The sequence below is a fragment of the Anser anser genome (genome assembly GCF_964211835.1).
Source record: "Anser anser genome assembly, chromosome: 7".
Lineage (NCBI taxonomy): Eukaryota > Metazoa > Chordata > Aves > Anseriformes > Anatidae > Anser > Anser anser.
The window spans coordinates 16,392,253-16,418,273 of record NC_139727.1 but is presented as its reverse complement, the minus strand read 5'-3'; the positions used below and the strand labels follow the sequence as shown (position 1 = coordinate 16,418,273).

The 26,021-nt window shown below is 50.9% G+C and overlaps 1 long non-coding RNA gene across 3 annotated transcripts; it reads right to left on the bottom strand.

Annotated features, from left to right (window-relative positions):
* Positions 1-168: 168 nt before the first annotated feature.
* On the bottom strand, positions 169-25,615 carry LOC310902439. Of its 3 annotated transcripts, XR_014586728.1 has the most exons (8): positions 25,327-25,614; positions 19,141-19,446; positions 16,005-19,037; positions 14,661-14,817; positions 9,557-9,919; positions 6,817-9,263; positions 5,015-6,086; positions 169-593 (listed from the first exon to the last, which is right to left on the bottom strand). It is a non-coding gene; the product is annotated as an uncharacterized lncRNA (long non-coding RNA). The 3 variants fall into 3 exon arrangements; XR_014586729.1 differs by having other exon boundaries at positions 9,688-9,919; positions 16,005-19,446; positions 25,327-25,612; XR_014586727.1 differs by lacking the exons at positions 169-593; positions 5,015-6,086; positions 6,817-9,263; positions 9,557-9,919; positions 14,661-14,817 and having other exon boundaries at positions 15,091-19,446; positions 25,327-25,615.
* Between the last annotated feature and the right edge of the window lie 406 nt (positions 25,616-26,021).

Genomic DNA, 26,021 nt, shown 5'->3' with positions numbered 1-26,021 from the left:
CCTCATGCAGGCGCGGCGGTGGGAACCTGCCCCCAGAGCTGTGTGAAATGCCAAACAACTGAGCAGAGCCGGGCTGGGCCAGGCCAAGCGCTCCTGCAGAGGCTGGGTCAGAGCCTCCAAGGGAAGATGAAGCAAACCCTGGTCTCGCAGTCTGAGACCACCCCTTCCTGAAGGCTGACCACCCCTTCTCCCTTGGACCCCACAGAGGGAAAGCCCAGACCATCCAGGCTTTGCAGGATGAGAGCATCAGGCAGTGCCTGGTGGATGCACAGTTAAGCTGCTCACACTCCTTGTGTTTTCAACTAACCTCTCGCCTTTTGTTCAGAGGAGGAGAATGGCCCTGAGCAAGCAGGCTCTGCACCCTTCTTTGTGGAAGGAGAAGTTTTTTCCCCCCAACAGAAGTGTTTCACATCCAAGCTGGGCTGGGGAAATGTTTTGCTTCTTTTCAGCTGCAGGTTTTTTTTTTTCCTCCTGGTCTGGAGCTGATTTTTAATAGGTCGTGCTCAGTGCCGTGGGAGCCTGTAGAGATGGTCATCTCTGCTGGCCTGATTTTTGCCGTTATCTCATTTCTCACAGAGCCTGGGTGGTAGGACCTTTAGGGGAAGAGAAATTAAGAAAAATGACATTGCTGCAAATGAGACAAGGAAAAGCTTCCACTGCTGCAGCAGTGTTCCCCAAATCTTTCTAGCTTACAGATGCACACAGCAGCCTGTGGAGGATGGGCATTGCTCAGAGCTGAAAGATACCTGCCTCAGGAAAACTGCTTCAGAAACACTTCTAGTTTTGGTGCATCGCTACGAGCTCCAGCACAGCTAGAGCAATGCAAGTGCTAGCCACAGCAAAGAGGCAGGCAGACTGAACATTCAAAATCTGCTCATATGGGTGGAAAAACAAGGGTGAGATTTTCAGGCACAAAACCTGCAGAGCCAGCTCCAGGAGAGAGGGGCAGCTGTCCCTGGGACACAATGTTCTCCAGCACAATGCTGGAGCTCAAAGGAGCTACTCGGTTCCCCCCTGCAACTCCCCTCGGCCCCTTGCTGAGCAGAAAACCTGCCTGTATTAATTAATTAATTATTGGGCACTGCATGCTCAGTTAGTCATCCACGCACCGAGGCCCTTGCCACAGCGCCTTGGCACGCATGGGGCTGATAAGTCACAGCACCGATTTGCATTTGGGTTTCCCATTAAATCGCTTTGCGAGAGGTTACTGCTGAAAGCCTGCAGCCTTGCTGCCCAGCTGGGCTCTTGCATCCATCCCAAACCCACACTCCTCCCACCCCTTCCCCTCAACAGGGGTCCTGTTCAGCCTCTGCTACTGTCTTCCACAGAGGCATTTCTAAGAGATCCCCTGCTCCTCACCTTTGGCAGCTGCAATCCAGGCTTGTGCCCAGGCTGCCAGCAACCCAGGACATACGCAGGGTGAGCGCACCACAGGGTCAACTGGAAACCCCAAAAGCCTGGGGCCAAGCAGGCCTGCCCAGGGGAGCCCAGACACCGCGTGCATACCCAGAGGCAGGCAGAGCCAATCTTACGGCTCGGTCTAGGAAACCAAACCCTACAGTGCTGGGACAGGCGTGTGTCCCTGCGCAAGCAGCCAGGGAACCCACAGCAGCTTTGTATGGTCTTTGAAGCTAATGAATCGATGCTGGGAGGGTTGGGAAACCCAGACTAAGTGTCAACTGCTCTGAGGGAAGCAAAAATAATGAAGCAAGGCTCCCCCAGAAGACAGATTGCTTCAGAGCCCAGGAGCAAAGCAGAGTGGATACAGCTAGCTCAGGAAATTGAAAACAACTTTTGGTTAAAACTTCCTTTTGCTCTAACACTCGGTCTTTTATCAAAGCTCATTCAGACTCTGACAGCAGTGTGCAAAGAGGCTCTGCTCCATCATAATGTAAAAGACAGGCCCAGCAGCCAGGAGGTTAGCAGCTAATGGAACAGAGTCAGGTTTGATTTCCCTGGAAATTGCTCGCAGAGGAAAGTCAGGAGATGAGGAACGCTGCTAATGTCCTTCTGTGACACCATGCCTCCTCCTGCTCAGGGTGAAGCCCTTGCTTGTGCCCTCTGCCTTCACCCCGTGGCTTGTCCCAGTGCTCCAGCAGGAGGGAGAGCAAAGCAAAAGCAAAAAAGGCAGGGGGACATGAACTCCTGAGCCACGAGCAGACAGTGCCAGAGAGCAGCACAGCTCCTCACATCAGGGTTTTTCCTTCCCACTGATGTTGCTTTCCTAGCGCCTGATGTAAATCCTCCTGCCAGGGGGGTTACCCTGCCCTAAATGTGGCTCTAGCAGCAGATCCTCAGCCATCTGAGGAGTCTCTTCCAGCTCATGGGTTTGTGTTGTTTTTGTTTTTTTTTTTTTTAGCTGCCACTGGGGGTTTGTCTCCTTTTAGCAGTATCGCAAGGGGAGCGTGGAAAGCTGTTTTTCCACCCCAAAGGAACTCTGGCACAGCCGGTTCATGTGTCGGATGCACAGTGCGTATGAAGGCTGTGCTCTTCCTTCAGGACACTGCGTCCTCATCATGCTGGGGCACATCCAAAGCAGAGCACCAAGAAAACAACATGTTTTAAGAGAAAGGGCCCAATTCATCTCCCTTGGGACTTGTAACAGTCAATGGAAAAAAAAAATAATAAACTTTTAGGCTTCCCTGGGCTTTGTCCCATATGTCCCAACCCAGCTTGACGTCAGTGTAGTTGCTCCTGCTTTGTGCTGGATCCGAAAAATGGAATCCGTTGCGACAGGTCCCGATGAGACAATGGGAGAGCTGGGTCCTCCAGCCCCAAAAACTCAGCACACAGAGGGAGGAGCTGAGCCCCCCCCCATTTTACCACAGGCATCTGAAACTGCCTCATGATGCTTTTTAATGTTCTCCCTCTTTCTCCTCAATAAATCAGCCCTATCTTCTTTGTATGCATAAAAGTAAAAATAACTGGAAGCTGTGCTTGAGCACTGCTACCTCCTTCAAATCTGAGAGGCCTGGAGCAGATTACAAGCAGCAGGGAATAAACCATAAATGCTTAGTAGATCGATATTAAGAAGTAGTAAACACACCCTTGCCTTTCCCCTTTAAGGACATGAGCCTGTAAAGGCAGTTCACATTCTTCAGGCTCAAAATATTTATGTGTTTGGGGTTTTTACCAATGTTACCAATGCAGCGAATAAGAATTTAAAAGAGGTCAAGATGGATGAGAGCCCCCCTCAGGGGTGCTGCTGCCCACCACCCACCTTGCAAAAGCCCATCCTGCCCACGGCAGGCAGCATCCTGCACAGGTAGCAGACAGCACCACAGACATCGCAATGGATCTGGGCAAAGCCACCGTAGCCACTGTCATCTGCAGAGGTTTGCAGTGCTCGAGGGCTTTGCTCTGTGTCAGCGGAAGCTGCCTCCTGCCATGCCCCGGCAGCAGGGAGAAGTGCGGGGCCACGCACACAACTGTCCCTGCATACTTGGAGCGCAGGAGTTAGCGCAGAGGCTGAAATATCATGCCTATCAGTAGGGCCCTGTGAAGAGAAAATAGCAGAGGATCTGGTGGCAGCTTCCTTTCAAGACGTACAGGAATAGCTGCACACATCTCTGCCGGATCAGATGGACTGGATTCCTCTACTCAAATCCTTCAGCTTTGAATTCTGCTGCAAACCATTTTTCCCCCTCCTTGGCTTGTTTGTTGTTTCAGGACCACTAAATTACCGAGAATGGTTTACATTATATAACCACCCTGTCCTTATTGCATTTTGGGGAGGAGACTCTGACAAGCAGCCAGATCTAATTTGTACTTTAAATTGGCTTCTGGGCCAGACAGTCATGCCTTCCAGATGGAAAATCCAGTTGCACTCACCAGCAAATATCCCGGTGCGTTTGGCTCCTGAAACAGCTTTGTTTGTATCGCTCCAAAGCCTGCTCTGTGGCATGCTTTACTTTTATACAGCTGAAGAGAGGCTGTTGGTCACCGCAGTTCCTGGTGAGGCAGCATCACTTTCCACCACCTATACCAGTTCAGCTGTCAGCCCTGCCTTGCTGTCCTGTTGTTTTTCCTAGAACCCTACTCAACAGCTGCAGGAGCTTTACAACTGCCAGAATCGGGATTTGTCTCCCTGGGAAAGTCCTTTCAGGTTGCCTTTTCCAAGGGTGACTCTGCTACACTTGCTCAACCTGTTTAATGCTACCCTGAATCAAAAATAATTTGAAGAAAGCAAACGCTATGTTTCTTTTCATGCCTGTGACAATTTGGAAGGCGCAAGATCCTCTCTTCTCCTGCCAGGGCAGAATCAAGGGTACGTTCAGCACTGGTTTAGGTTACAGCCAGGGTCTGGCCAGCAGCACGTTACACACGGGACTCTCTAACATTGCTCACATCAACAGGGATTTAAAATGCTGTTGCTGATGGTGACAAACCTGGGCTGTCATTTGCTTTGGAGGGAGCAAATGAGGAGAGGTGGGCACTGCCTTGAAACACCCTCAAACACGGCTGGGAGCATTCTGTGAGCAGCCCTGTTCAACATGTCCAACTTGGGGAACAGCAGCCCAGGCTGAGCCACAAAACTGTATCTCACAGGCAGGTGCACCACCTGGGGCTGGCTACTTGCTTGTATTCACCCACAGGGGAAATAGCATTGGAAGACATCATTATCCTGCACCGAAGGCAGGTGTGAACCTGCATTTGGGGTGGCCTCAGTGGATCTGCGGCTTCCTCACAGTCCCTGTGACATTTTTTGCCCTTTCAGCCTTGCTCTCACAAGCCGCGTATTGTTCTAAGGTTGTATGGTCTGATGGATAAACCAACAACGTGATCCTCTTCCCACCTCTGCAAAACTCTGCCACACTTTTTTTTTTGGTGGCATTAGGCAAGGCCATTCATTCTGTGAGTCTTCACCCCTTTCCTTTTCTGCAAAATGAGACAAATGATCCTACTCTGTACATTGATCTAAAATAAACTGCTGACTAGGGTTATCATTTGAGAAAACAAGACAGATAAGCCATCAGCCACAGAGCACTTCGAGCCAGAGTTATCAAAGCCTTACCTTGTTTGCAAGTACTGAATCTAACGCTGCCCACAACTGCATTGTCCTCTTGGCCCAGAAAGACTCTTGTCACCGGGGCGCTAACTCTGCTGATGAGTCTCACACGGCACGTGTCTTCTGGAGGTGTATCATCCAGCAAAAGGTGATGAGTGGTGCTGCGGGAGAGCTAAGAAGCCCTTTGGGGCAGTACTGAGTGAGGGCATCTGACTATTTACGTTGTGTCAGATGCTGATGGAAGCACAACCATCTCACCACAACCCTTCTGTGTCCTTCCCAAGTTCCTCCGTGTTTTCAGGGACTCTTTCTGCCTAGCAGCATTCTTGGGACCAAAATGAACTCTTGGGAAAGGTTAAGAACAAGCTTTCTTGGGATCGTCATCTGTGGACAGCCAGAGCATGCAAGGAAGGTCAGAAGACAGCCAGCCACGCTGTAGACAGGCTCAATGAGCAAAATCACTCCTGAAAGTCTTAAAGAGAAGTGCCCATCCCTAAAAACCAATGCTGCAGCTGAAAGCATTTGGGTGGCCTCTGCCCCGATGGGCAACGAGCACTGCATTGCACAAGAGCAGGACCACAGTGGCTGGCAAGGACGGAGAGGCTCAGACAGGCACGCTTCTTGTGCAGGAGAGCTGAGGTGTTGAGCAACACCCAGCAGAGACAGGCAGATCCACAGCCAGGTCTCTGCTATGTAGTCTAACAGTACCCACACATCTCCTGGGTCTCCTCCATCGCCTCTTGTAGGGACGCACATTTAGCACAGTAGTATAAACCACCATCGAATCTGAGTGGTTGCACTTTATAGCCACTTCAGCTCAGGCCCAAACAATTGCAGAGTCCACCGTAGCAAAGACCAGGCCCGTATATTATTTTAAAGCAGTAGTTTGTTTTGGTTTCGCTCCCTTGCCTGCACCTCTCTGAAATTGCCCTCTGTTTGTTTGGGATATTTGCAGGCATGCAATGTTTTCCCAGCCAACTTTGCAAAGGATGTTGCCGTCCTAACAGGCTCTGCCTTTGACTCCTGTGCTGCTGTGGCCAAGTCCTTGGACTCCTCTGCAGAGTAAATCAAATGACTTCTGCAAAAGCAGATGTGAAAAAATAACATATGCAAAATGACTGGCACGTAAAACTATGAGCAGTAACTGCAGGTGTGCAGGAGAGCTCCAGGGCTGATGCTTATTGCTCCAGCAGACAAAAATGTCTCAAGGACCCGGGGCCTACGCTGCATAATCCAAGTGAAACTCATGCAATTCTTCCCACTTTGTGGAAACTGGCATTTTGGAAAGTAGGGAAACTGCAGCCCAGTGACCCCCAAACCAGTCCCAAGCACTCCCAGTCCCTGCCCCCATTTGATGCTCCCCTCAAGCAGGATTGAGAGGCCCAGCAGCAGGGACTAGCTAGAAGTGGTTTCTTAAAAGATGGAAAACAAGTTTCCTGAGGCAAAAGAAGAATCAGGCTTGTTTCACTTTGAAGGCTTGTTTGTTTGGCGCCTTTGGAAATGAGAAAGAAAACAGTGGTGTTTTTGATAAAAAAAAATAATCCCCCAAATGAAGAAACAAATCGTGAAAAAATGAAATAAGACAGTTATGCCTTTTGAAAAAAATGTTGGCCAGCCACAGTGCCGTGCTAAGTCAGATGTGGCTCAGCACAGCTCAGCAGCAAACAAGGGCCCTCACAGACCACCACTGGCAGCAGCTGCTGAAAAATCCTGCCCTGGCTTGGAGCTCACACCCCCTCCTCCCACCCTGCTGCTTATATTAATTGCCTGCTACTTGTACAGTCTCAGCAGCACACGTATTTACCTACCTGTTAACGCTGAACTATCATCTGCCACACACCAGCGTCACCAAGTCTCTTCTTGCGCTGCCTCTGCACGAACAGCACCACGTTTGCAAAAGCATCCTGACCTCTAGGAGAGACCTGAGGAGAGCCAGCAGGAAGGCATGCAGCCATCCTGGTGCCACCATTCCTGCTGTGGAGCTCTACAGCTGCCTGCGCAGCATTGCAGGAAGCCCACTTTGTAAAATTCTGCACACTCAGTCACACACCCGCCTTGCCCATGAACAGTGCCACCCGTTTACCACTTCAGGCAGACTCCCCGCCAGCACTCCTTGCGTGCACACCGCCGCTTGCTACAGCTCACCACTGCACACAAGCTGCTCACCAGCACTTACTGCCACCGCAGGGCTGCCCACAGCCCGCCATTACGTGAGTGCAGCCCATTTCTGTCTGTGGACAGCTTGGCAATAGCATGGTGCATGGCACAATCAGCATAGCGGCAACAGCAACATTAGCACTCGGGTTGTGGCTTGCAATAGAATCAAAAGTTAATAACAGCAGCAGCAGATTATGTGCAGGACTGAGGATCCTAATTGCTGTTGGGATTCTAATGTTGGTCACTCACCACGTACCCAGGATACGCAATCTCTGCATGGCACATTCTGTTATCCATATTCTTATGTTTGTCCTTTTCGGCATCGCTGGATTTTCAAATAAAGTCCTTCCCTAAGGCAACTGAAGATGCCTTAAATTAGAATGCGATTGAAGTAGCTGTTGGTGGTGTTGCTGTAATAACAGCGTTCCTGTATGGAGCCAGTAGCTGAACTCGATGATCCTTGCAGGTCCCTTCCAACTCAGGAGATGATGTGATTCTGTGATCTTTATGCCACCCTACTATGCTGAGGAGCATCCATCATGGATTAATTCCTCCTTCCCTCTGTAAATTTATTTATTAAATGCTGAACTGGCTGATTTCTTGGGCCTGCCCTTCCAAGAGGCACATGATGGCTTTTGCAGGGAGCTGCACTGGGAAGAGCAAACAGTATGCAACTAAACATTGTTGCTGGTAAAAAACAAGAGCTGCGCAACAGCAAAGTAGCCCAACAAGCTGCCTCAAGCTCCCAGCCTCACTAGCACAAAACCATGATGAATAATCCAAAAGAGTAATGTTCAATACCACATTTCAGCCCTAAACCAGCTAGTCTGGTTAATATTTGTACATACAGCATGTGTGATCCTACAGAAAGCAGAGGGAAAGATACCTTTCTTGGCTTAACTGCCATCTATGTTCACATCACAATTGCAATAAAATTACGTTATCTTCAGTTACCTTTGCACGTATCTATCAAATGTCCCATAGTCAAAACATCTTGTCTCACAAAATACCTTACCGCTTGCAAGTGTCAAAGCAACTTTTCTCCTTCTCTCCTTAGACAAAACACATCCTCACCTCAGTGAATTAACACCACGCAGGGTTTCTTAGATGATTGCAGAAACCCAAGAGCTTCAGTGCCAAACCCATGCAGCCCCACACTTGTCACCAAAGCATTCAGTGCTCCAACACTGAAAACCCAAACATTTCCCCTACTTGCTTTCAAAGAAGCAGCTAAGTCAAAAGCCTCAGCAGGACCCAGGAACCTGAGGTGGTGTCCACAGGGCTTGAGTCCCAGTGTCTGTCACAAAGGTAAAAACCCACTTTTCTGTGGGTTTTCCTCTTCTTCCTCACATAAAGGACAGGGCCCAAGCACAGGCTGTGGGCTCAGTGCCAGTTGCCCCCTCACCTCAGCAGAAGGGAAAGAGAAAGCAACTGGAAAACTCAGGGAGGGGGGAATAAAAACCAGGAGAACACCAGTTACCAGCAAAACACACTCAGTTTGGGGGAAAATTCAATGCAGAGCCAGTTAAGATGGGTTTAGATGGTGAAACACAGACGAAACTAAACCACCACCTTGCCCCGTGTGGAAGGGGTACCGGTGAGACCCACTCCTCTCCAGCAGCTGTGGGGGTTCTGCCATGGCAGCCCAAGCCCCTCCCGCCCTTCCTCCTCCTCAGGGCTGGCAGGGCTGTTCCTCACACCTTCATCCCTCACTGCTCCCCTATTTGGCATTTTTTCCCCTTTCTTCAATCCGTTTCCACAGAGGTACCACCAGACCCTGTGGAGAGGGAGGCATGAGGGCAGTGCCGGAACCTTCCGGAGCCTCCTGGAACCTTCCGAAGTTTTTCCCGCCTTTTTCTCACAGAGCCCCCTCAGCATCACCGCCAGCCCCAGGTGGGGGGGGGGGGTGCTCCCCACCTTCTCCCCACATCCCGAGGACCCAAAATAACTCAATCTCTCTGCTCAAGGAGCCATCACCAGCTTCCCCATAGGGTTCTCCTCAGGTTGGCAGTCCTTCGCCTCTGCCATGGCTCTGTGACAGGCAGCATTTTGTCTTCCCCTTCAAATCCAGCACAGAGGTGGGACTGAGAGGGATCGCCTGTGGGAAGCGACCTCGTATGCTCACCACACCGCTCACACCACCTCTGCCCAAGTTTCCAGGAATGACAGTAATTAAGTTGTAAGTGCAGTGCTTGCTCCCCACTCCCCATATGTTTTCACTTCAGCCATACAGCAAAAATATTTCCTGGCATCTGTCTTCAATTGAGGGCAGGGAGGGAGGTAAGCTGGTGGAGAGGAGAGACCCGTGGAAGGGACATGCTCTTTGAGCCCCTTTGGGAGAAAAAAAAAAAAAAAGAAACACAAAGATGCCTTTGATCAATTTTTCATTACCATGATGCTACAAACAGTCATGGTGAAAGCAAGCAGTGAGCATGAGCCCCATTATCTCAGGTCTGGCTGACGAAGTCTGTGCATCCAGCATGCCCTGCGTGCGGCTGCTCCAGCACCAAGCTACAACCTGCCTTGCCACTTCCACACGCTGCTTTCCAGGCTCTGAAAACCTTCTCCCCATCGACAGCCGTCTGCATTAGGTCTGTGCAGCCTGTGGCATCGCTGGCAGCAGCGGGTGGGAGGTGATGCTGTCTTGGCTTTATTCACGCTTCCTTGCAAAGAGCTCGCATCTCTCCCAGGGATCTCGCTTCACTTCTGGTTGCTGAGAAGAATGTCCTCATCTTCACTTGCGTGTTTCCTTGCCTGAAAACAAAGAAGAATCCCCCCCAGGATTAGCAGAGCAGATACCAGTGCAAAAGCCAAAACAGGAACAGTAACACGCTAGCAAACTCACCGCTGGCCTCAGCGCAACGCTCCTGCCTGGGAAAGCACAGAGGCACCACGTCCCCATCACTGCGTACTCATGTGCAAACCGCAGAAACCAGGAGCAGGAGACAACAGTTGCAAGCAAAAAATCAGAGACCACAGCAAGGTGGAGATCAGGATCCACACCTGCTGCATATTGGGGAGCACACAGAGCTAGGTTCAGAAACGAAGTCCTGGCCAGAAGATGAACAGCTCCTCTTCGCTGGCAAGTGCTCATGCCATCGTGTTCCTGTGCACAACTGGCCTGTGCCATGTGAGCAATGTAAAATGGTGTGGTGAAATATCACCTGTAAGCAGCTCTTGCTCTTACAAGGTAATTTCACCTCACCCCTGTTCTCCACATGCACACAGAGAGCTTATTATCCTCTCTTTCCATCTGCAGGACATGAGGTTTTCTCTTCAATATTATAACCCTTCCAGCAGATCCACTTGTACGTTTTTTCATATCCTTGCTGGGACATATAAAAAAAGCTTCTCAGTGCAAAGCTGTTTTCCATGGCACATCCTCCAGGCTGCCCTGCTCCTTCCCACAAGTTCCAACCTTTCTCCCCAACCAACCTCGTACCAAAAACTAGTGTTCACTTACACTTGAAACATGTTCCTGCTGTGTTGCGGCCCCTTTGTTAACTTACAAAGGCCTTGTGAAAAGTGCCTGCCATTTCCAGAGGGAAAGCCAAGTAATTAATGACTATCAGAGCCCAGCTAATCGTTCTGCATGCATTACCTTTGCACAGAAGCCAGCGAAGCAATAAAATCACCAGGGCCAGCGTGAACTACTGCATCACCCAAATGGAATCACCTGCTGCTATGGTATTTCCATAAAACCCCATCCCCTCTTCCTCCAGGCCACTCCACCCCCACATTTCTTTCCCTGCACTGTGGACTTAAAGGGCAAAAGCATTCGCAGATTGTTCATCGTGTCATAGAAAACATCAGAATATCTCATTGGGCACCTGCTAACATTCTTCACCTCAATAACCTGCAGAAACCCCAAAGATTTACACCCTAAAAACACTACAGTATGCATCATGCTTAAAGAACAGGGAGATATATCCACATCCAACACTCAGTGCTGTCTTACATGAGACTACACAGAAAATCCTGACTTTGCAACACACACCTCCTTTACTCTCCAGGTTACTCTATGTCTCCAGACCCACAATGGGAGAAGCTGAGCCACATCTTTCCACACAAGTGCAGCTCCTCAATGTGCACAGCCCCGCACGATCAGGAAGGTCGAGCCTGCTGCCACACTTCCAGGTGGTCCCAATTAATCCCACGGAGTTCAAGCACAACACGTAATCGGGAGCTCACCCGCGCAGTCAGCAACTGGGAGCCCCAGACACGCTGTATTTATCTGTAAATCAAAGTGAAGCTAAGCAGCTCCCCGGCCCCGACAGCATTGGTGTGTCTCCCAGAACATATTACAAATGATTTTTATGACATGCTATGTGTCTTTCCACGTTGGACAGTGTTTACTCAAAAGTTTCTTCCGAAAAAAATGCCAGGGGCTGTCCATTGGGACCACAATAAATTCAAGAGGATATGCCGTCCTGTTTTATTTTTTATCCATCAATAGCCATTGTGCTGTTTAAAGAACTGAGAAGAGTTGTGTTAGTGGAAAAGCTTTTCAACGCTTTGATTCCCTTCTCCCCCCTCCTTCTTCTTTCTCTGCAAAATTCCACTTGCGATTCCCCATCATTTTTTTTTTCTGGGTGGTTATGCTAAAAACTTCTGCCCAAAGGCTTCTGGATAAATTCTGCCCTCAGATATGCACATTCAACTGCTGGTGAAATTAGTGGCTTCTTTGCATGCAAGTTGCAGGAAGGAATTTGGCTCAGCCAGCAGCATTTTCCGAGCGGCCACAGAGTGCATGCACACCAATTGTTCAGCCCCACGCTTCAGACACCATGGCCCAGGGGCAGCCAAATTCCCAGACCCCCACGAGTCGCATACCAAAACCTTCGTGGTGATGAGCTGTGAGGAAGCATTCCTCAGCACTGGAGGAGGGTGTAGCACACCCGCCTGGTGTGCCAGCTCAGAGCCTGGCCGCTGGGCTCTCCTCTCCAGGACCTCACCTCCTTCTTGACCACAACACTGCCCAGCTGCCTGAAGGAATCCTCAGGTAGGGTCATCACAGAGGAAAGTTGGCATTGTGCATTAAAAATATGCATCACCTCCACACCAAGGGTTTCCCTGGGGTTCTGGTGCACTGCTGAGTGGTTCAGCTCATGTAGGACCCCGCTTGTTCTCCACTGACTGCAGAGGGAGATAGATATAGGTAACATGGATGCCCTGTAGTCCCTCCTGCTTTTCCCAAACCTCGCTGACTGTAACTTGTGCCAGATTTACCCACCTTCATTTTCAACCTTTGGGCCTTCCTGATATATCCCATCTCCTGCAAAGAGCGGAGCCAGGCTGCCTGGGCAATGGATCTCTCCTAGGGAGGTGGGGTGGAACTACCCGTAAGGACTCCTGGATCCTTTGGACAGGACAAGCAAGTCTCAGAAGGGCTTTTTTCAGGACTGCAGCAAAACTCAGATGACACAGACAACACTGTGCTCAAAAGTCAGACCAAGACCAAGCTCAGACCTCTCCCACAGCTTCAGAATATTTGGTGCTTTATATAGGCATATATACATTTAAGTGTGCATGTGTACATGTATATCACAGAATCACAGAATCGTCTAGGTTGGAAGAGACCTCCAAGACCACCTAGTCCAACCTCTGACCTAACACTAACAAGTCCCCCACTAAACCAGATCACTAAGGGCTACATCTAAACGTCTTTTAAAGACCTCCAGGGATGGTGACTCAACCACCTCCCTGGGCAGCCCATTCCAATGCCTAACAACCCTTTCGGTAAAGAAGTTCCTCCTAATATCCAACCTAAACCTCCCCTGGCGCAACTTCAGCCCATTCCCCCTCGTCCTGTCACCGGGCACGTAGGAGAATAGACCAACCCCTACCTTGCTACAGCCTCCTTTAAGGTACCTGTAGAGAGTGATAAGGTCTCCCCTGAGCCTCCTCTTCTCCAGGCTTAACAACCCCAGCTCCCTCAGCCGCTCCTCGTAAGACTTGTTCTCCAGACCCCTCACCAGCTTCGTTGCCCTTCTCTGGGCTCTCTCGAGCACATATTTGCAAGCTTATACATGCCTGCAAATAAAATTAACATCCCTCAGCCATTCTTGATTCTGGTAAAAAGGAGTTATGATGAATGCTGGCTCAGTGTTTTGGGACCCTGGTGTGACCAAGCTGCCGTAGAAAAAAGAACTGCTTTTAGAAAGCCTGGTTCTTTCAAGTATGCACACACTCTCCTTGAAGAAATCTGCCACTATAAGGAAATCAGGCCAGAGGAAGCAGCGCTGTGCATGGCTGGTCCCCACGTTATTTCGGTTAGTGGCAGGGCAGTAACAAATTGCAAGATGGGTGGAGAGCGGAAGAATGAAGCAGCCCAACATTGATCTCTTCTGTTCATTCAGCTAACAGATGAATCTCCAAACATCCACATGCTGTTCTTCAAAAAAAGCAAACGCTTAGCGTGCCCACCCCATTTGCAGCCCAAAGGCCTTTCTAGTGTTTGTGTCCATATCTGTTTCAATCCTAACACCCTCTCCTCCATGCTGAGGCACATAGGGAGAAAACAACATCCCTGACCCAAGACCCTGTCCACAACCTTTTCAAAACAGGTTATTCCCTCTCCCAGATTTTGGGAGCCAACCTAAACATGTACCAAACGGGGCTGTTCATAGAAATTTCCCAGGTTAGCTGTTGAACTGAAGGCATTTCAAGTCTACAGAAGCCACCTTTTTGTCAACAGGATTGCTTAACAGCTCTCTGGAGCAGCACCTTCTTCCAGAAGCACCTAACTATCTCCTGAGTTACATAAACGCTGTCACCTTCTTCAGACATTCGGTTGACTTTTTTTGGCCCTTATCCTGTGGTTCATGTTCTGCAGCAGCCCCCCTGACATCTGTGAAGCTGGTCACTGAGTAAACACTCCATGCCATCAACAAAAACACCAGGAGGCGACTTTGTAGGAACGCACATGGCTTATAGATCTATTGGCATGGTGCAGAAAAGATTTCTAACCTTCCAAAGTCTCCACATCTCCATAAACCTGAGGGTTTTTTTGGACTGAACCTGCTCTGTTGCATCCAAGTTGTCCCAGTGGAGCTGAACCAAAAAAAGCCTAATAAACTGCTCAACTAAGAGAACAAAAATAATTACCCCCAAAGGAAGAACCTCTCCAGAGTCTTGGCTACGTAACACAATGATAAAACGGAGTAAAACTGGTCTCAGTCTCTTTTGACTCCAGAGGCCTGGATGGATGTTGTTGCCATCACTTTGAACTGAAGGACACAGGCCTCATTTATTCTTCCTTCTTCATTCCCTGCCATAAAAGCCAGGAAATGTAGTAATATGGCATTTCCAGTGCCATTTCATTCACTTTGTGCCTGAATTATTTTTATTTCCCAAGGCAAATGAAGAAGTGTGAGACAAGCGGCTGTCCTTAATTCCAAATTTCCTGCCATTGACCAGTTTAAACCATAGATCTAATGTTGTTAGGACAATATTTTCTTCCATACATGTCCTGCTGGTGATGTTAACTACTTACTGTTTATTTCCTACAGCAGCTGGGAACACGGAAACATGTACTGAAAGGGCTGAGTCACCTCCCCGTTGTCTAATGTTAGCATCACAGCCTGGACGCAGCTTGGTTAGGATGTTCTTGCCTCCAAAACCAGGAGCCCCTGTAAGGTTGGAGCACAGACCTCCAAAAAAAAAAAATATAAAAAAAAGGAGAAACAAGTAGCGAGAAGCAGCGCCAAATGGGGAAACGCCAGGCAAACGGTGAGTGGGGATGGACGGACAGTCAGACCTTAATCCCACTAAATGGAAAGCAGATAGCCCTGATGGGAGGGGAACTCCTGCTACTCTCATCTCATCATTTGAACAGCGAGATTTCAGCTCTTTGTGGACAAGCAGGGCTTGCGAGAAACGGGGGGAGCCACTGCCTTTATCTTCTCCCCAGTTTGCACTGCCAGCTGGAGGCGAGCCCCCAGCAGCAGCCCCCAGCACCAGCCTGGGGACCCCCCATGGATTCAGTTTGGGTTAACAACATCCGTGTTCCCTGGGAGCCAGGGATTTGTTGTGGAAACGCTGCCAGAAGGGCCTAGCTTTGGCTCCTCTTCCCAAACACTTGCGGAAAGGCTGCAAAGTGTCCACCGGGACCCCGAGCTGAGGGGAAGATGAAGGCGAGCAGGGAGAGATGCCCATCAGGGCTGCGGCTCCTGCCAGAGAAGTGGTGCAGTATCAACCCCTGGCACTCTGGGACAGGTGGAGTGTCCTCTCCTTCCTTCCCTCCACAATCCTCCTTCCCAAAATGTTCCTCCAGAAAAGCAGAAAAGGGATGGAGCTGAGGAGACCATAGGCACCAGGGAGATGGCTCAGAGGGCATTTCACTGCCCTCTCCACCTTTGCACCTCTCCATCAGCAAGGAAGGTGCCATTTGGGACTGCCAGTCACCAGCTGGGAGATAAGCAGGGGTGCAAGAAAAAATAATTACCCTTCTATTTTTTTAGTGAAATACAGCGAAACAAGGATAGGGGATATGAAACTGCCGGCAGGAAACCAAGTCTTAGTGAAGTGAGGTGTAATGAACAGAAAACACCAGTCCATAGGACTCTCCGCAGGGGATGATCACAACCCTAATGGAGCCATCAGAAAAATATTGTTTTCCTTGCAGTAACACCTCAAGCCCAATTTACTACAAAGAGGGGAGAGCTGTAAAAGAGTGGGAAGTCTCTTCATCCAGTGCTGCTTCCCAGGGACCGCATGAGGCCAGTTCAATTTGCACCTTTTATCACCCCCGCCTGTGTCTCACTGCTTCGCAGGAGCCCTCTCCCCAGGGCAATAAAACCAAAATTACCGCAGAAAGCAGGCCGTGGAAATAGCTCACCTGGAATCCAAGGGAGCTTTGCTGGAGCGAGAGCTGCCAAAAGACACCACTGGACCCCTCTGGCACCAGCAGATCCTGGTCTCAGTAACATCCTTCACACCGCGCCAGGCGCCTGTTCCCTGCACCAAAGCACTATGAGCTGAGCTCCTCATTTCTGTGGGTGCCAAGTTACATTCTGCTCCTTCCCCTAGACCCCCCATCGAACTCTCCCCTTTTTCAGGAGACCCTCTAACTTTTTCCATCATTTTTCTTCTCTGTTTCTGGGAAATGAGGGTCTAAACAGCTGCCTGCTTCTCTCCTGCTGCAGCACTGCAGAGGATGAGCTGACCTGCCGAGCACCCCCTCCCTGACCCAGCGCTCCCCTCTCTCAGCTTTGTTTTCAGGCAAAATTAGGCTGAGTTTCAAGCAAACCTGGGCTGAGCTTCAAGCGAGCCTGAGCCAACTCCTAATTTATGCTGTCAGTGTATTGTTCGGGGTCAAAGCCATAAGACACATGGAGTCTTTGCTTCATTTTCCCTCCAGCCTAAGAGAACATCAGAGACACCCTGGCTGTGTTCTGCTGCTGGCAGTCGCCCGGACCATGGCACATGGCAGGACTCAGCTGGAAGCCGAAGGAGGCAGGTCTCAGGGGCCGGGCTGCGCAAAGGGTTAATGTACAGGGCCCCAAGTCCGACCTGGGCAGTTATTTCAGGGTCATGCTCCCAAGCGATAAATTCTCAAAAAACAAATCTCACTGCAGGGGAAGATGCAGTTTCTCTTAATTACGCAGAGATGCATCTTAGCAAGTAACCCTTTGCCTGCAAGGGGGCTGCACGTGAGGGTAAGGGCTCAACTAGGAAAATGTTTCTTGATTTGAACACCCACAGACTTCAACTGTACTTTGTGGATGCTGGGGGGTTATCATATACATTTGTCACTGCACAAACTGCTGATGGCATTTAGCTTTGCCCCTTTCTACATCCAGCCACACCTGAAACATTGCATCTCTCTGTCACTCTTTTCAGAACATGCAACAGGCACACAAGAGCCAGAAAAGCCACAGAGCCATTTCCACAACAAGGTAGGCACTGCAGGCCAGGGGTGTGCAGCCGGAGCCTCCCACAGCTCCCCAAATGCTGGCCAACACCCCTCGCACCATCACACTGCTGCCAGAAAGGCGGTGAGCAGAGCACAAAATGGAGCAGGAAAAGGGATCTTGCTTCCTAAAAGACTTGCCAGGCAAAGTGGAGAACAGGAAGGCAGGCTTTCTCGTTTGGAGACCTGTACACCAGTCCTGTAAAAGTCACAGGAGAAAGGTTTTGGCAGATTTTTGGTTTTGCAGTACAGGCAAAACCCTAAACATTCTGAATTAACAAGGGGAGCTGTAAATCAAACCAGAATTGGGGTGCTGAGGTGGGAAGACCCCATGTGCCTGCTCGCTTTGCCAGCAGAACGGATGGAAAAATTGACCAGAGCATCTACTTCACGCACAACTCCCATGTACAAAGTGAAAATGAGCCGCCTCTTCACAGTATCAGCACAAAGGAGGCAAACCATGGTCTGCCGTGGAGCATCTGCATCTCCTCCTACCACAAATACTGACCTCAAAGAGGCCACCAAGATGATCGCACAGAGGCCAGCAAGGCCACAAGCTGGAGCACAGCTCCTCACCTCTGCAAATTTTGCTCTCCCCGATGGGAAAGTTTAGTCTTGCTGGAAGCCTGCATTTATCTTGTGGCTGAAGGAATTGCTCTGAACTGGAGACCAGTAAGTTAAACAATCTCCCCAGCTTGTCTTTGTGCTGCAAACATGTTACACAGCGCTTCAATAGTTTGGGCAATAGTGGGGCTGTGTGTCATGTATTATTTCTGACCATCTGGAACAAGCATTAACCACAAATAAGCAAATTTGCTTGTTCTTTACTGCAAAGAAAGAAGAGCTTTGCCAGAGTGGTGCTCATTTCCACTGATGACAGATGTTTCGGGCATGCTTGGGTACCGACATGCATGCAAACCAGAAATCACCCTCCTCCGCCCTGAGGACCCGCCAAGTTTTACAGGCTGAGATTCAGAAAAATGACAAAGGAGGGTGGGGGGGGAAATCTGCTTTTTAAGTTGACTCCAGTTTACTTTTTTCCTGGCTTTTTGGCCCGGACTCCCTGCAGAGTGAAGCTCACCCAGTGGCTCCATCTCTTCGCCCTGCCAATTCTTGCAGCCCCGGGCAGCTTGCAGGCGACGCGCAGCGAGTCGCCCAGGGCAGCCGTATGCTCAGGTCCGGAGGGGCACACAGCAGCACGTCTGAACTGGTGCCTGGAAAAGTCCCCAAACCAGGGATTACACGCTTCCTAAAGAGCCAGCCCATACCCGCCCGCACGCTTTCTCCCCTGCCTCTCATACACTTGCACACAGGCGGCCGCTCGCTTACTTTCAACCTCCCACACGAGCCAGAGGGACAAAATGAAATCAATAAATAACCGCTGTTAGCTCCTGCACTTCCAAAGCGGTGCACAGGGATTTGAATCCATGTAACTTCCATTAACCTCATTTAGAGTCGAAAATGCAACACCCTGGCCACTGCTCCGTGAACGTCGAGGCTTTGCTGCAAGCCACCAGTGCTGGCAAGTCCTCGCTGTTTCTTTGCCCAGATCCAGGATTTTTATTTATTTATTTATTTTTGAGATGGGCAGCTGCTGTCCTTAAGCTCCCATTTCCCTGTTACTCTTTCCAATTACGAGCATTATTCAGAGGGGGGTCCAGGACCTCCATCCCTGGGTGCCTGGGACTTCGGTAGCAGGCTGTCAGAGCACTCTGCACTTGGCTGCTAACCTGCACGCATTCCCATTTCCAGGCAGTCCCTTTTCCTGCAGAAATTGCCCTGAAAATACATGTGCCGACACTCCCTACTACCCAAGCAGCAGCAGGAAGGTGTGTTCTGCCCCGTTTTGCAATCGAGATAACACTGCTGCATCCCAGCACTGCAGGCACTTGTCACTCATTTGGTAAAGCACAAGGGAGAAGAACACGAGGGCTCACTTACTGCACAAATTACTGCAGCCTGGATAATACAGAAAGAACAAGAAAAAAAAACTTAGATTTTCTTCAGCCCTGCTAGGCAGCCGATGTAGTTAGCAAGGGAAACCAATTGCAATCTTCCTTGCCTTCACTCTGTGTTGAGCTGAGCAGCTCTCCAAATCGCAGCACAACAGCACATTGCTGCTTGATCACACCCTGATCTGCCCAGACCTTTGGCCGTGCATTTTTAGAGGCTGTTCAGAAGTATCAGGAGACGAGGCAATTGTCCTGGTTAGGAAATCCTTTTCAAGAAACCCAATTTATAATCGGAGCTCGGTGCAAAAGAAAGCATCCTTCCACAGGAAAGGGCCTTCAAAGTGTTCGGGGACAGCTCTGGAGGCAGGTGAATTGTTCTGGGTTTTTCCTGTGTACTTGCTTTCTCTTTTTGTCTGCTGGAACGAAGACAAAAAAAAAAAAGATGTTTTTAATGACAAAACAAACATTTTTGAAATTAAAAACAGAAGAGAAAGGAACACATACATTTCAATCTCATGCAACTGAAAACCCCACTTTAGATAAAGACACTTCCATACATGCTCACTTTCTAGGGGGGAGTCCATTTTGAACACTTACATCAAAATGTTTTTAAACAAATGCCTTTTGTTTAAAGAAATTCAGCTGCGTCTTGAGCAGCTCAGCACACGTAAAGCCAAACGTTCATCCTGTTGGCAGAGACATTTTGCCAGCAGAACATTTGCAAGGTTTTCTTGCACAGAGACCAGAGTTGTGCTCTTTTCTTCACCGTCGGCATCACCAGCACAGGTGATGGATCTGTGAACTAAATCCATGGAGAAAGTGTTGTGAAAAATAGCTGAAAAATAACACAAAAGACTGGTTTTGCTCAGTGAACAACTTGCCTACTGCTACATTTAAGCAAAGCCTTCTTTCAGGTCACGCCTGGAGACAAGTGAGCAAGCCCCAAAAGCTGTATTTACACACATAGAGGCACTTCCACACACCTGGTCCTAACGACCAAGTCCGTCTACGCAGCACAGAGCCACTTGCAAGGAAAACGTGTGCCTCCGCACACAGCTGCGGAGCAGTGGAGTTTATGAAACCTCGTTTACTACATCCTCAACCATCTGGCTTGGGCTCTCCGGTGTCTGATACAAGCTGTGCTCACGCACAGCCTTTCCCTCAAGCAGAACACGGAAAGATCTCTTTTTTAACCTTTTTGCAAGGCCATCTATTTCCACAAACCCCCTAGAAATTAAAGCCTTGGGGCTTTCCTTCTCCCTCCCTGCCCTCCGCTCAGGACAAAGCCAGCCAGCTGGGAGGACACAGCGGAGGCACCACAAACCACTATCCATGGCGCAGAATCGCAGGTGAGCTTTGCCCCAAGCTGTGCACCAGCGTCCCCATGCACCTCTCGCCCTCAGCCTCCCTCTAGCATAGTGCGGGATCTGCCACCCTAAAAATAGGCACCCGGCCGACAGCTGATCCCCACACAAAAGACCCTCCGTATCCCAGGAATTTCACATGGCTGGCAGACCGGGGAGCAGCGCTGCTTTGTGCTCCTGGCCCCAGTACAGCCGTCAGCCTGTCTGTCTGTCCGTCCCCCAGCATCCTGAGCTTGCTGCAAGCCCGAGCAGCCCCCGCGGATGCCTCCCCCAGCCCTTCCCCACACCCTGCCGTGGACAAAGCCAGCATTGATTTGCAATGACAGATGCAAACCTGGGATTTCTTATACTTAGAGGCTGGGCTTATTTTCTTTCAGCCTAAATCTTTTATTTCTGCCCCATTTTCTCCAAGTTCCTGCAACCTTTATGGCAGCGCTTTGCAACATCCACACAAACTGCTTTGGACACGCACACGATGGGAGCTGAAGCCTGCCCAGCCCGTAGCAGCAAGCTATGGAAACCCCAGAGGCTGCTGCTTGGTAAGTTATCAGCAAAGCGCTGCCATGAGTAATGCTATGAAAGTTAGTGTTTTTCAAAATAGCAATGGCAAAAAAAAAATCACAGAATCGTCTAGGTTGGAAGAGACCTCCAAGACCACCTAGTCCAACCTCTGCCCTAACACTAACAAGTCCCCCACTAAACCGTATCACTAAGGGCTACATCTAAACGTCTCTTAAAGACCTCCAGGGATGGCGACTCAACCACTTCCCTGGGCAGCCCATTCCAATGCCTAACAACCCTTTCGGTAAAGAAGTTCCTCCTAACATCCAACCTAAACCTCCCCTGGCGCAACTTCAGCTCATTCCCCCTCGTCCTGTCACCAGGCACGTGGGAGAATAGACCAACCCCTACCTTGCTACAGCCTCCTTTAAGGTACCTGTAGAGAGTGATAAGGTCTCCCCTGAGTCTCCTCTTCTCCAGGCTAAACAACCCCAGCTCCCTCAGCCGCTCCTCGTAAGACTTGTTCTCCAGACCCCTCACCAGCTTCGTTGCCCTTCTCTGGACTCCCTCGAGCACCTCCATGTCCTTCTTGTAGCGAGGGGCCCAAAACTGAACACAGTACTCGAGGTGCGGCCTCACCAGAGCCGAGTACAGGGGGAATCAACATCATTGCAACAGCCTGTCCTGAGCACGCGCCTGTTAGCCTGGAGGTTTTGCTCCCACCTGGAGAGGGGATGGGAAAAGAGGTACAAGGGGAGCACCTGGGGACAGCAGCATTGCCCCAGTGAAACATATGGGACACTGCAACTGCTGCACTTATCCCGGTGTGAGATGGGCACGATGAGCTGGGCAGCACACAGCAGGCGTCACTGTAAATTGCCAGGGGAGGAGCCAGGACAAGCAGGGCACCTTTATAGGATGGCCACAGTCCTGTGTGGGCAGCCAAGGCAGGAGCTGGCAGCTCCAGGCTCTGCCTGAGGCTTAGCAGACATCAGGGCCATGCAAGTGCCACCTGCTTTGGCCAGTCAGGGCCACAAAGCAAGCCCAGTGCAGATGGACAGAGGGCCACAGGAGCCTGCTGAATGTCTGGGCTCATCCTTATGTTACCCACACGCCCTCCAGCCCTGCTCAGCGCAGCTCCCTGGCTGCATTTCCCCGCTCGTGCCAGCCAGTGGCATCAGGAAGGTGCAGGGCTGCTGACACCAAAGCCCTTTGTTGTATATTTATGCCCTGCCCTCTGCAAGCAGCTCGCCAGCGCCTGTCCCTCGGTGTCTTGTCTCTCCTTGCTTTGCAAACTGGCTCCTGGCAACCCCCTGTCAAAGTCCAGGGAGCTGCTCCCTTCCCACTTAATCCTTTTTGAACAAAACATAATTAGGCACCCAGATTGCACTGCCTGCTTAAAAGGCAGGGGGTTGCACTCCTTATCAAAGGCACAGATATGTGCAGTGACCCCAAATCCCAACTACTGCCTCCATTTTGTACCTGGCATGCTGAAGATCACGCCTCCTGCTGCACAGGTGGGTACTGGAGGCAGGGCTCTGAACGAGGCTCGTTACAACAGCTCTAAGAGTTCCCACCTCCATGAGCCTTGTAAAGGAACGTCCCTATCATTGTCCTTTTGTTCACAGAAAGGAAAACAGAGGCACAAAGAGCTTAGATGACTGCCCAAACATGCACAATGGTGCTCAACGATACCAAAGCCTTTGAGCTCGTAAGACACCAGGGGCTGACCCATGGAAGGGCACAGTCATGGTGCAGGTAACATCCACCTCCCTTCACACCCCTCCTGGTCCGTGTCTAAGATTTATCCCATTCACATCCGCAGGGATTTCCAAAACCTACGCTCTCCAACAACAAGACCAATATTTGGATGAGACCAAATGCCCAAGGAAGGGTGCAACACCCTGGCAGGGTCGCTCTGGGCACCCTACTGGGGACAAACCCTCTGCTGACCCCACAGCCCCTTTCCTCCCCCCTCCAGGGACCCGGGCAGCAGACAGGCACCCAGAGGGACTGACGGACAGGGTTTATTTATGAACAGCGCATGTCTCCACAGCCCAGAGAGCCTCCAGCTGTCTCTGGAGCCGCTTGAAAAGCCATGAGGCCAGAAAGCGTCAGCTGGGGGAGCTGGTCATGTTGCAGAGGCACTGGTGGGACAGGGCAGGAGGAAGAGGAGGAGGGCCACGGCAGGCAATGGGCCTGCTGCAGCACAGAGCGGGTGTCCCTCGCATTTTGTGGAGGGCTTGCACTTGGGAAGGCGAAGGGTGGGGGAAAACAAGCAAGGTCCTGGATGGCAGAGACCCACACACAGAGCTCACCTCAGAGCCAGGGGAGGCTCTCAGGGGTCTGCTCACCATCAGAAAACAGAAGCACGAAGCAATACGGCCCCAAAATCTCCACCCTGAAACACAGCTGAGTTTTCCACCATGTGCAAGAGCTCCTTACGCAGCCAAGGCCACAACCACCCCAAGGGATGCCAGGAGGAACCCGGCGACAGCAAACACCAACCGCTGTGACCGATTTCCAAAGCATTTCCCGTTTGCTTTCCCGAAACCCCTTTGCTTTGTGCTGGAAGGCTTTGGGGCAGCCTCAGAGGTTTTTTTTTGTGCCCAGGGGCTGAAGCTGCAGTTCAAACAAACGTAGCATTGGTGAAGCTTTGAGCACCACATTGTTTCCCAAAATACCGCTCCCCAGGCCCCAAAGGACTCACGGGAATGAAGGATGCAAGCGCCGTTTTCTGCTTTGAGCAAACAGATTGCTCAGTGGCACCGAGATCTAAAGAATTCACCGTAAAATGCAATCCTCGTGCTATTTTCTTTTTAACTTCTTCCCTGGAATTTGGGGGTTTGCTCTCCCTGGGAGGCTGGTTTGGGCAGAAGCTTGGAAAGTTTCAGCTCTTCTCAGCAGCCCAGTTTGCCCTAAATGCTGGCTCACCCAGCTCTCTGTAGGAAGCCCCGTCACTGGGCTCCATCTCCCTCCTCTGGGCTACTTTGGGGGCAAAGCCTAAGTCCTGTCCTCCCAGCAGACCTGGGCCCAATGGCTCTCCTGCCAACATGCTTTTCCCCAGCTAGAAGGGAAGTGAGCTCTCCTCCTGCCTGAACAGCCGCGTGGCAGCTTGGTGACAGGATCAGTGCCTCCAGCCCTTGGCTCCCACGTACACCTTTAGGAAGCACTCGTGTGCCTTGGGGAAAAAGCTCTGGGGCGCACAGAGAACTGTTGCTCTGTAAAGTTACCAAACATTTCATGTGTACAAGAAGAGAAAATTCCTAAAGAAGGCCGTTAAAAAATTAACCACAAGCATTAACGATGTCTGCTGTGAGGTGGGGGAGCCCTGAAGGCACACACAACTTCTCCAGGAGCATTGCTGGGGATGGACTTGCCATGAGCCACTGCTGCAGATCCCCAGGCCTCCCCCTTGTCCCCCTTCCTTCTGCATCCCAGCTCCTGGTCCTCAGGAACAGGCTGGAAACGCAGCCCCAGCTCCGAAAAGCTGCTGCCATCTCCTGGAAAAAGAATCCTTCCCTGGAGAGAGGCGAGAGCGCGCCGGGGCCGCGAGCCAGAGGGGAGCTGCGGCCACCAGCACCTGTTGCTCTGGGCTGGCCTAATCCTTCCCTGTGAAGTCACGGTCGTCACCCAGCCAAGCAAGGGTGACTTCAAAAAATAGGATTAGGGGCTTGTGCTGGAGGGAACAGTCAGGGCCACCCTTGGGACCACGCTGAATCTCAGCACAGGCTGCCCATGGGCACACTTTTCCCCTTTAACCTAACCAGCACAGGCAATGCTACAGCACCAGGGCTGCTTTGTCCCCCTCCTGATTGCAAAGCCAGCATCTTCGCTGCAAGGAAGTGGTGCAGGATGGCTCCCCCAAGCCAAGCACTGAGACACCTGGACCCTCTCACCACCAGGATGCTGGAAAGGCAAAAAAAAACATAATGCTGCAACCCCCTGGCTTCCCTTTCCTCTGCAGTGCCCCATGGCTTCCATACAGCTGGCCAAAACACAACCTGCTGCTTCTGCAGGCCTGCAGAGAGGTTTCTTGCAGCCCCAGGAGCCTCTCTCTGGCACTGATGCACATTTCTATAAGCACATATGTCAAACAATACTGAGGCTTTTTCCCCCTCCCCTAAGAAAAAATAAAATAAACACAATCTCAGCCATTCCTCCCTGGTGCCATGAGGCTGAGGGACTTGATTTGACTTCCCCGAAGGATGGTGCCTATGAAGGCACAGCTGATGGGCTGTGCCAGAGCTGTAAGCTGGCCCATGTGAGCGTCACTGCAGTATTTATATCCCTTTATTATGCTCTAAACCCTTGTGGGGAAACAGGTGCAGAGCTGCCTGCAAAGCAGCGGCTAGCAGCTCGCACCAGTGATGCTCCTTGTGGCTGCAGGGAGGCGACATGGGCTGACGTGGGTTTTGGGGCGCATCTTACCTCATGTCTCAGCTTCCAGCTGCAGGGGGTGGGCTGGGGGCACCCACAGGTCCTCCCTAGGGAGGAGGGGAAGACTCCTTCAGAGAAAAGCCCTTCCAGACACAGAGCAGGCTCTCCCCACCTGTAGTGCTCTGAGAACTCCCCATCTTCCTCCTTGGTCACTTTGCGCCTCCCCTTGGGGGATCCCTAAAGAAATATTTAACATCCTGAAGCCACAGCACCCCCAAACAACCCAAAAAGCCCCACAGCATGGTGACCAGGGTGTGGTGTTTTATCAACTCCAGCTGATTTATCACCTCCACCCCTCGCTCCTCCTTCAAGCAGGTGCTGAGGTTTACCAGGATCAGCAGCGAAACAGCCTTGTGCCCTGCTCTCAGAGACGCTGCAGTGGCACCGCGTGGCACCTTGCCAACACGCACCACCTCAGGACGTGCCTGGTTTTCCTGGAAAGGAGGGGGGAAGCCCTGGGTTAAGTGATAAAACATTCACTCGCACCCCGCTGCTAGAAAACAACATTTAGCTATGAAACCCATCTCTCGCGAGTGGTGCTGCGCTGCTTGCCCAGAGCAGGAAGAATTTGGACACTGCTGTGCGGTCTGGGGCTCAGCCCTTCCCGTGCACAGTGCCTTCGGCCTCCCTTTCCCCCTGAGCAGGGGAGGAAGAGGCAGTCAGCGTCAGGCTGCGTCCCCTGCAGC